The 9,147-nt window shown below is 63.2% G+C and overlaps 3 pseudogenes; all 3 read right to left on the bottom strand.

The window, feature by feature from the left end:
• On the bottom strand, positions 1–119 carry LOC142874009 (uncharacterized; annotated as a pseudogene).
• A 3,769-nt stretch (positions 120–3,888) lies between these two features.
• Positions 3,889–4,007, bottom strand: LOC142874008 (uncharacterized; annotated as a pseudogene).
• Positions 4,008–7,773: 3,766 nt separating this feature from the next.
• LOC142874007 (uncharacterized) lies at positions 7,774–7,892 on the bottom strand (annotated as a pseudogene).
• Between the last annotated feature and the right edge of the window lie 1,255 nt (positions 7,893–9,147).

The raw sequence follows: 9,147 nt of genomic DNA, 5'->3' as shown, positions 1-9,147 counted from the left end.
AGCCTGTGGCACCCGGTATTCCCAGGCGGTCTCCCATCCAAGTACTAACCGGGCCCGACCCTGCTTAGCTTCCCAGACCAGACGAGATCGGGGGCGTTCAGGGTGGTGTGGCCCTAGACGGCGGCGGAGGGCGCCCCTGCCCCGCTCAAGAAGCCGAGCCTCTCTGGGCTTCCCCGCCGCCGCCTCCCGCGCCGGGCCGGGCCGGTTGAGTTCGCCGGCCGGGTCCCGCGGGCTCCCAGGGACGGGGGTGATGGGCGGGGCGGGGCGGGGCGGGGGGCTGTCTCTCTCTACACACACACACACACTCACACTCACTCACACTCACACAAGATGCGCCTCCACGGCTGGACTCGCCAAGGTGGAGCCCTCCCAGCCCCCCTCGTCTCCTCGCCAGGCCTCCTTCACCTACCCGCTGCCCACCCCCAGCGCGTCGCTGCCTGCCGCTGACTGCGCACGCGCGGGACGCTCGCCCTTTGACCCCAGCCAGGGGCCGCCCTCCCCCACAACCCCTTTCAGCTGCGCCCCCCCCTCGCCCTGTGGGTGGGCTGCCGCCTATTCCCCCGGGCCAGGGCTGGGGCACAGCCAGTGTATGGGGCGTCTCTCTCTGGGGATGTGTCCCATGGGTGGGGTGGGGTGGCGTGGTTTGGGGGGCGCTGAAGAAATCAGTCCCCTCCATCTCCTACCTCTGGAAAACGCCCAAGCCCGTGGAGAACTGCCGGCACCGCTTCGTGGGGGCCGGGACCCTCCTCCGTGTCCTCCTGTGGCCCAGTCCAAGGGGCCTGGGCCTGGCCGGGGCTGCATTGGACCCCGACCACCCTGGCGTGTGGACTCGCTAAAAATCGGCCATTAGATATTGGATTCCAGCTTCCTGGAGGTCATTTCACTAATGAGTGCACCGGAAAGAGTTTCCTAATCCATCTGTGAGGGTGGCAACTGAAAGAGAATTTTAAAGCTGACAGAATAGGCGAGGGAAGGCATAGGAGATTTCCACACCCAGCAAGGAAGACTTTCCCGAAATGGAAGAAAGAAACGAGCAAACAGAGACACCGGTAGCCCGCCCGGAAAAGAGTCTGCCCCTTAGAGAAAGCACCCTGACCAGGTTCACCCGTGGGTGGGTGGCGAGCTAGCGGCGTTCAGAAGAGCGAGGCCCGCAGTCTGTGCGGAAGACACCTGCGCTCGGGTGTGTGTGGCGGCGCGATTCACAAGCAGCTCTAGACGTTAAACCAAGGAGAAGCCAGGGAGTTCCCAACGCCCCAGGTGTCCTCAGCCCACAACTGGCTGCTGTGGGAATGCGAAGCCCGGCTCCTTGTCTCAGAGCGGGGTTCCCAGGAGGATCAGGCTGAAGCTGGGACTCGGCCTCAAAGTGTCCCCTCGCATGGCCACCCCCTTCCCCTTCCTGCTCCTCTACTCCTGGTGCCCCTCCATCCAGGGGCCAGACCTTAAAGAGTCACCGCAAGAGAATCCTGGTCCCAAAGGAGCCTTCTGGGGGACCGGTGCTGAGAGAGGTTGTGGGCATGGCCCGCTGGGGCTCTGCCCGACCCAGGGCTGAGAGATGCCACCTCCCAGCTCTGGGTCCCTGCAGGAAGTGTTGGCAAGCACAGGGCCGGTCCTCCAAAGGCCCAGGTGCAGGGAGCCCAGGCCAAGCAGCCTGTGGAAGAAGCCACTTGCCGTGCCACCCCGGGAACAGGACTGCAGGCCCCGGCCCTTCCCACCTCCTCCTCCTCCTCCTCCTCCTCCTCCCCCCCCGCCCCCCCCCACAGGGCACAGGGCTCAGAGACACCTCAGACTCTTGCTACCCAAAGTGCAAAGGGCATCAGTTGCTCCTCCAACCCCCCCGCCCAGCAGACCACGTTGTCCAGCCAGCCCCCGGGCCTCCCTGGGGTGCCCAGCACAAAAGTGCAGACACCCACCGGACCCTCAATCTCAGTTTTCGGATGTTTTTGCCACTCTAAGGACCCGCAGGCCAGCTGGGCCTTCGGGCAGGACAGAGAGCCCCGGAATCCGACGTGGAGAGCTGCGTGTACGTCCCCATCAGGAGGCGGTCCCCACCTCCGCGGCTCTCCCCTTGCGGGGAGCGGCAGCCCAGCGGGCAGCCGCAGGGCCTCAGGGAAGACACCAGGCTGGGCCCCCGCGGCACAGCGGGGGGCACGTCCCCCGCACTCAGGCGACTTAGGGACGGCTGCTGGAGACTGCTGCGGCCACCCTGCTGCCGGGTTTCTGGTGGGCTTCCTGGAAGCAGCGTCCACACCAAGCCCTTGGAAGGCCCAGGCGACGGAGGAGCCGGTCAGGCAGGGGCCCAGGACGGTGAGAGGCCGGGCGGGCGGGAAGGAGCATGTCAGGCAGGGGCAGAGGACGGTGACAGGCCGGGCGGGGAGGAGCCGGTCAGGCGGGGGCCCAGGACAGTGACGGGCCTGGCCGGGGAGGAGTGCGTCAGGCAGGGGCAGAGGAGACGGGCTGGGTAAGGGTTAGGGTGACAGTTAGGGCACAATTCACAATCGCAAAGACGTGGAAGCGACCCGAGTGCCCATCCATCCAGGAGTGCATCAATAAAATGTGGCGCGTGGACACCACGGAGTGCCATTCGGCTGTGAGGAGCAGCGGTGAGAGGGCGCCTCTCGTGTTCTCCTGGCCAGAGCTGGAACCCGTTCCAGTAGGCCAGGTATCCCAAGAATGGACACACGAGCACCACGTGAGCGCGCTCACCAGCAAATTGGTACGAACGGATGGACGCCTAAGTGGACAGAGAGGAATCACCTTCATCGGGTGGGTGTCGGGCGGGTGGGGGGAGGGGAGGGCCATACACATCCATTAGGCATGGGGTGGGTGCGCACCGACTGGGGGATGGGCGCACTTGAAGCTCTGACCCGAGGGGGGAGGCTTGGAGAGGGCAAGGCACCCGACCTTAACATTGGTACCCCCACAATACGCTGGAACAACATGAGAGGTATATGAATAAGAACACAGGGGGGGCCGGGCGCGGTGGCTCACGCCTGTAATCCTAGCTCTCTGGGAGGCCGAGGCGGGCGGATTGCTCCAGGTCAGGAGTTCGAAACCAGCCTGAGCAAGAGCGAGACCCCGTCTCTACTAAAAATAGAAAGAAATTAATTGGCCAACTAATATATATAGAAAAACACAGCCGGGCGTGGTGGTGCATGCCTGTAGTCCCAACTACTCGGGAGGCTGAGGCAGCAGGATTGCTTGAGCCCGGAGATTGAGGTTGCTGTGAGCTAGGCTGACGCCATGGCACTCACTCTAGCCTGGGCAGCAAAACGAGACTCTGTCTCAAAAAAAAAAAAAAAAAAAAGAACGCAGGGGGGAGGGGGGCACGGGCGTCACATGTCACCTGAATACTTGTACTCCCATCATCTGCTTGAAGAGAGAGAGAAAAGAAAATGCAATCATAGAGGTAAGAGACACTTTTTAAAAATAATGAATCCGAAGAGAAAAGTAAAAGGAGGCCTGTGGAGCAGGTCTGGGTGTGACTCCGGATCCCCCAACATCAGGTGCCACCACCAAAGATTCCTGCGTGTAGCCCATAGAACCCCAAAAGCAACGGGACGAGTTCTGGTCACATACTCCCTCAAAATGACATCCTGGCCTTCTTCTGGAACTCCCTCCCCTCTCAGACTCTCAAGGTTTCCTCCAGCGTGTCGGTTCCCACAGAGCAGACCTTTGGTCTGAGACCTGACAGTCCAGATGCCACGCATCCTGCCGCGTGGCGGCGGTGTCGCGGCTTGGGACAAGAGGAGGCCCCACGGTGCGGGCTGGGGCGCCAGGCACCGCGCGGGCGCTGAGGGTGGGGGTGACCCCCACCCCGGGCCGCCGCCGCGCTCCCAGAAAGGGGACAGAACAAGAGGCAAAAAAAAAAAAAAAAAAAAAAAAAGCAGCAGCCTGTGGCACCCGGTATTCCCAGGCGGTCTCCCATCCAAGTACTAACCGGGCCCGACCCTGCTTAGCTTCCCAGACCAGACGAGATCGGGGGCGTTCAGGGTGGTGTGGCCCTAGACGGCGGCGGAGGGCGCCCCTGCCCCGCTCAAGAAGCCGAGCCTCTCTGGGCTTCCCCGCCGCCGCCTCCCGCGCCGGGCCGGGCCGGTTGAGTTCGCCGGCCGGGTCCCGCGGGCTCCCAGGGACGGGGGTGATGGGCGGGGCGGGGCGGGGCGGGGGGCTGTCTCTCTCTACACACACACACACACTCACACTCACTCACACTCACACAAGATGCGCCTCCACGGCTGGACTCGCCAAGGTGGAGCCCTCCCAGCCCCCCTCGTCTCCTCGCCAGGCCTCCTTCACCTACCCGCTGCCCACCCCCAGCGCGTCGCTGCCTGCCGCTGACTGCGCACGCGCGGGACACTCGCCCTTTGACCCCAGCCAGGGGCCGCCCTCCCCCACAACCCCTTTCAGCTGCGCCCCCCCCTCGCCCTGTGGGTGGGCTGCCGCCTATTCCCCCGGGCCAGGGCTGGGGCACAGCCAGTGTATGGGGCGTCTCTCTCTGGGGATGTGTCCCATGGGTGGGGTGGGGTGGCGTGGTTTGGGGGGCGCTGAAGAAATCAGTCCCCTCCATCTCCTACCTCTGGAAAACGCCCAAGCCCGTGGAGAACTGCCGGCACCGCTTCGTGGGGGCCGGGACCCTCCTCCGTGTCCTCCTGTGGCCCAGTCCAAGGGGCCTGGGCCTGGCCGGGGCTGCATTGGACCCCGACCACCCTGGCGTGTGGACTCGCTAAAAATCGGCCATTAGATATTGGATTCCAGCTTCCTGGAGGTCATTTCACTAATGAGTGCACCGGAAAGAGTTTCCTAATCCATCTGTGAGGGTGGCAACTGAAAGAGAATTTGAAAGCTGACAGAATAGGCGAGGGAAGGCATAGGAGATTTCCACACCCAGCAAGGAAGACTTTCCCGAAATGGAAGAAAGAAACGAGCAAACAGAGACACCGGTAGCCCGCCCGGAAAAGAGTCTGCCCCTTAGAGAAAGCACCCTGACCAGGTTCACCCGTGGGTGGGTGGCGAGCTAGCGGCGTTCAGAAGAGCGAGGCCCGGAGTCTGTGCGGAAGACACCTGCGCTCGGGTGTGTGTGGCGGCGCGATTCACAAGCAGCTCTAGACGTTAAACCAAGGAGAAGCCAGGGAGTTCCCAACGCCCCAGGTGTCCTCAGCCCACAACTGGCTGCTGTGGGAATGCGAAGCCCGGCTCCTTGTCTCAGAGCGGGGTTCCCAGGAGGATCAGGCTGAAGCTGGGACTCGGCCTCAAAGTGTCCCCTCGCATGGCCACCCCCTTCCCCTTCCTGCTCCTCTACTCCTGGTGCCCCTCCATCCAGGGGCCAGACCTTAAAGAGTCACCGCAAGAGAATCCTGGTCCCAAAGGAGCCTTCTGGGGGACCGGTGCTGAGAGAGGTTGTGGGCATGGCCCGCTGGGGCTCTGCCCGACCCAGGGCTGAGAGATGCCACCTCCCAGCTCTGGGTCCCTGCAGGAAGTGTTGGCAAGCACAGGGCCGGTCCTCCAAAGGCCCAGGTGCAGGGAGCCCAGGCCAAGCAGCCTGTGGAAGAAGCCACTTGCCGTGCCACCCCGGGAACAGGACTGCAGGCCCCGGCCCTTCCCACCTCCTCCTCCTCCTCCTCCTCCTCCCCCCCCGCCCCCCCCCCACAGGGCACAGGGCTCAGAGACACCTCAGACTCTTGCTACCCAAAGTGCAAAGGGCATCAGTTGCTCCTCCAACCCCCCCGCCCAGCAGACCACGTTGTCCAGCCAGCCCCCGGGCCTCCCTGGGGTGCCCAGCACAAAAGTGCAGACACCCACCGGACCCTCAATCTCAGTTTTCGGATGTTTTTGCCACTCTAAGGACCCGCAGGCCAGCTGGGCCTTCGGGCAGGACAGAGAGCCCCGGAATCCGACGTGGAGAGCTGCGTGTACGTCCCCATCAGGAGGCGGTCCCCACCTCCGCAGCTCTCCCCTTGCGGGGAGCGGCAGCCCAGCGGGCAGCCGCAGGGCCTCAGGGAAGACACCAGGCTGGGCCCCCGCGGCACAGCGGGGGGCACGTCCCCCGCACTCAGGCGACTTAGGGACGGCTGCTGGAGACTGCTGCGGCCACCCTGCTGCCGGGTTTCTGGTGGGCTTCCTGGAAGCAGCGTCCACACCAAGCCCTTGGAAGGCCCAGGCGACGGAGGAGCCGGTCAGGCAGGGGCCCAGGACGGTGAGAGGCCGGGCGGGCGGGAAGGAGCATGTCAGGCAGGGGCAGAGGACGGTGACAGGCCGGGCGGGGAGGAGCCGGTCAGGCGGGGGCCCAGGACAGTGACGGGCCTGGCCGGGGAGGAGTGCGTCAGGCAGGGGCAGAGGAGACGGGCTGGGTAAGGGTTAGGGTGACAGTTAGGGCACAATTCACAATCGCAAAGACGTGGAAGCGACCCGAGTGCCCATCCATCCAGGAGTGCATCAATAAAATGTGGCGCGTGGACACCACGGAGTGCCATTCGGCTGTGAGGAGCAGCGGTGAGAGGGCGCCTCTCGTGTTCTCCTGGCCAGAGCTGGAACCCGTTCCAGTAGGCCAGGTATCCCAAGAATGGACACACGAGCACCACGTGAGCGCGCTCACCAGCAAATTGGTACGAACGGATGGACGCCTAAGTGGACAGAGAGGAATCACCTTCATCGGGTGGGTGTCGGGCGGGTGGGGGGAGGGGAGGGCCATACACATCCATTAGGCATGGGGTGGGTGCGCACCGACTGGGGGATGGGCGCACTTGAAGCTCTGACCCGAGGGGGGAGGCTTGGAGAGGGCAAGGCACCCGACCTTAACATTGGTACCCCCACAATACGCTGGAACAACATGAGAGGTATATGAATAAGAACACAGGGGGGGCCGGGCGCGGTGGCTCACGCCTGTAATCCTAGCTCTCTGGGAGGCCGAGGCGGGCGGATTGCTCCAGGTCAGGAGTTCGAAACCAGCCTGAGCAAGAGCGAGACCCCGTCTCTACTAAAAATAGAAAGAAATTAATTGGCCAACTAATATATATAGAAAAACACAGCCGGGCGTGGTGGTGCATGCCTGTAGTCCCAACTACTCGGGAGGCTGAGGCAGCAGGATTGCTTGAGCCCGGAGATTGAGGTTGCTGTGAGCTAGGCTGACGCCATGGCACTCACTCTAGCCTGGGCAGCAAAACGAGACTCTGTCTCAAAAAAAAAAAAAAAAAAAAGAACGCAGGGGGGAGGGGGGCACGGGCGTCACATGTCACCTGAATACTTGTACTCCCATCATCTGCTTGAAGAGAGAGAGAAAAGAAAATGCAATCATAGAGGTAAGAGACACTTTTTAAAAATAATGAATCCGAAGAGAAAAGTAAAAGGAGGCCTGTGGAGCAGGTCTGGGTGTGACTCCGGATCCCCCAACATCAGGTGCCACCACCAAAGATTCCTGCGTGTAGCCCATAGAACCCCAAAAGCAACGGGACGAGTTCTGGTCACATACTCCCTCAAAATGACATCCTGGCCTTCTTCTGGAACTCCCTCCCCTCTCAGACTCTCAAGGTTTCCTCCAGCGTGTCGGTTCCCACAGAGCAGACCTTTGGTCTGAGACCTGACAGTCCAGATGCCACGCATCCTGCCGCGTGGCGGCGGTGTCGCGGCTTGGGACAAGAGGAGGCCCCACGGTGCGGGCTGGGGCGCCAGGCACCGCGCGGGCGCTGAGGGTGGGGGTGACCCCCACCCCGGGCCGCCGCCGCGCTCCCAGAAAGGGGACAGAACAAGAGGCAAAAAAAAAAAAAAAAAAAAAAAAGCAGCAGCCTGTGGCACCCGGTATTCCCAGGCGGTCTCCCATCCAAGTACTAACCGGGCCCGACCCTGCTTAGCTTCCCAGACCAGACGAGATCGGGGGCGTTCAGGGTGGTGTGGCCCTAGACGGCGGCGGAGGGCGCCCCTGCCCCGCTCAAGAAGCCGAGCCTCTCTGGGCTTCCCCGCCGCCGCCTCCCGCGCCGGGCCGGGCCGGTTGAGTTCGCCGGCCGGGTCCCGCGGGCTCCCAGGGACGGGGGTGATGGGCGGGGCGGGGCGGGGCGGGGGGCTGTCTCTCTCTACACACACACACACACTCACACTCACTCACACTCACACAAGATGCGCCTCCACGGCTGGACTCGCCAAGGTGGAGCCCTCCCAGCCCCCCTCGTCTCCTCGCCAGGCCTCCTTCACCTACCCGCTGCCCACCCCCAGCGCGTCGCTGCCTGCCGCTGACTGCGCACGCGCGGGACGCTCGCCCTTTGACCCCAGCCAGGGGCCGCCCTCCCCCACAACCCCTTTCAGCTGCGCCCCCCCCTCGCCCTGTGGGTGGGCTGCCGCCTATTCCCCCGGGCCAGGGCTGGGGCACAGCCAGTGTATGGGGCGTCTCTCTCTGGGGATGTGTCCCATGGGTGGGGTGGGGTGGCGTGGTTTGGGGGGCGCTGAAGAAATCAGTCCCCTCCATCTCCTACCTCTGGAAAACGCCCAAGCCCGTGGAGAACTGCCGGCACCGCTTCGTGGGGGCCGGGACCCTCCTCCGTGTCCTCCTGTGGCCCAGTCCAAGGGGCCTGGGCCTGGCCGGGGCTGCATTGGACCCCGACCACCCTGGCGTGTGGACTCGCTAAAAATCGGCCATTAGATATTGGATTCCAGCTTCCTGGAGGTCATTTCACTAATGAGTGCACCGGAAAGAGTTTCCTAATCCATCTGTGAGGGTGGCAACTGAAACAGAATTTGAAAGCTGACAGAATAGGCGAGGGAAGGCATAGGAGATTTCCACACCCAGCAAGGAAGACTTTCCCGAAATGGAAGAAAGAAACGAGCAAACAGAGACACCGGTAGCCCGCCCGGAAAAGAGTCTGCCCCTTAGAGAAAGCACCCTTACCAGGTTCACCCGTGGGTGGGTGGCGAGCTAGCGGCGTTCAGAAGAGCGAGGCCCGCAGTCTGTGCGGAAGACACCTGCGCTCGGGTGTGTGTGGCGGCGCGATTCACAAGCAGCTCTAGACGTTAAACCAAGGAGAAGCCAGGGAGTTCCCAACGCCCCAGGTGTCCTCAGCCCACAACTGGCTGCTGTGGGAATGCGAAGCCCGGCTCCTTGTCTCAGAGCGGGGTTCCCAGGAGGATCAGGCTGAAGCTGGGACTCGGCCTCAAAGTGTCCCCTCG

Source organism: Microcebus murinus, chromosome 11 (assembly GCF_040939455.1).
Source record: "Microcebus murinus isolate Inina chromosome 11, M.murinus_Inina_mat1.0, whole genome shotgun sequence".
Lineage (NCBI taxonomy): Eukaryota > Metazoa > Chordata > Mammalia > Primates > Cheirogaleidae > Microcebus > Microcebus murinus.
The sequence above is the reverse complement of the archived record's forward strand: the minus strand, read 5'-3'. Positions and strand labels throughout refer to the sequence as shown.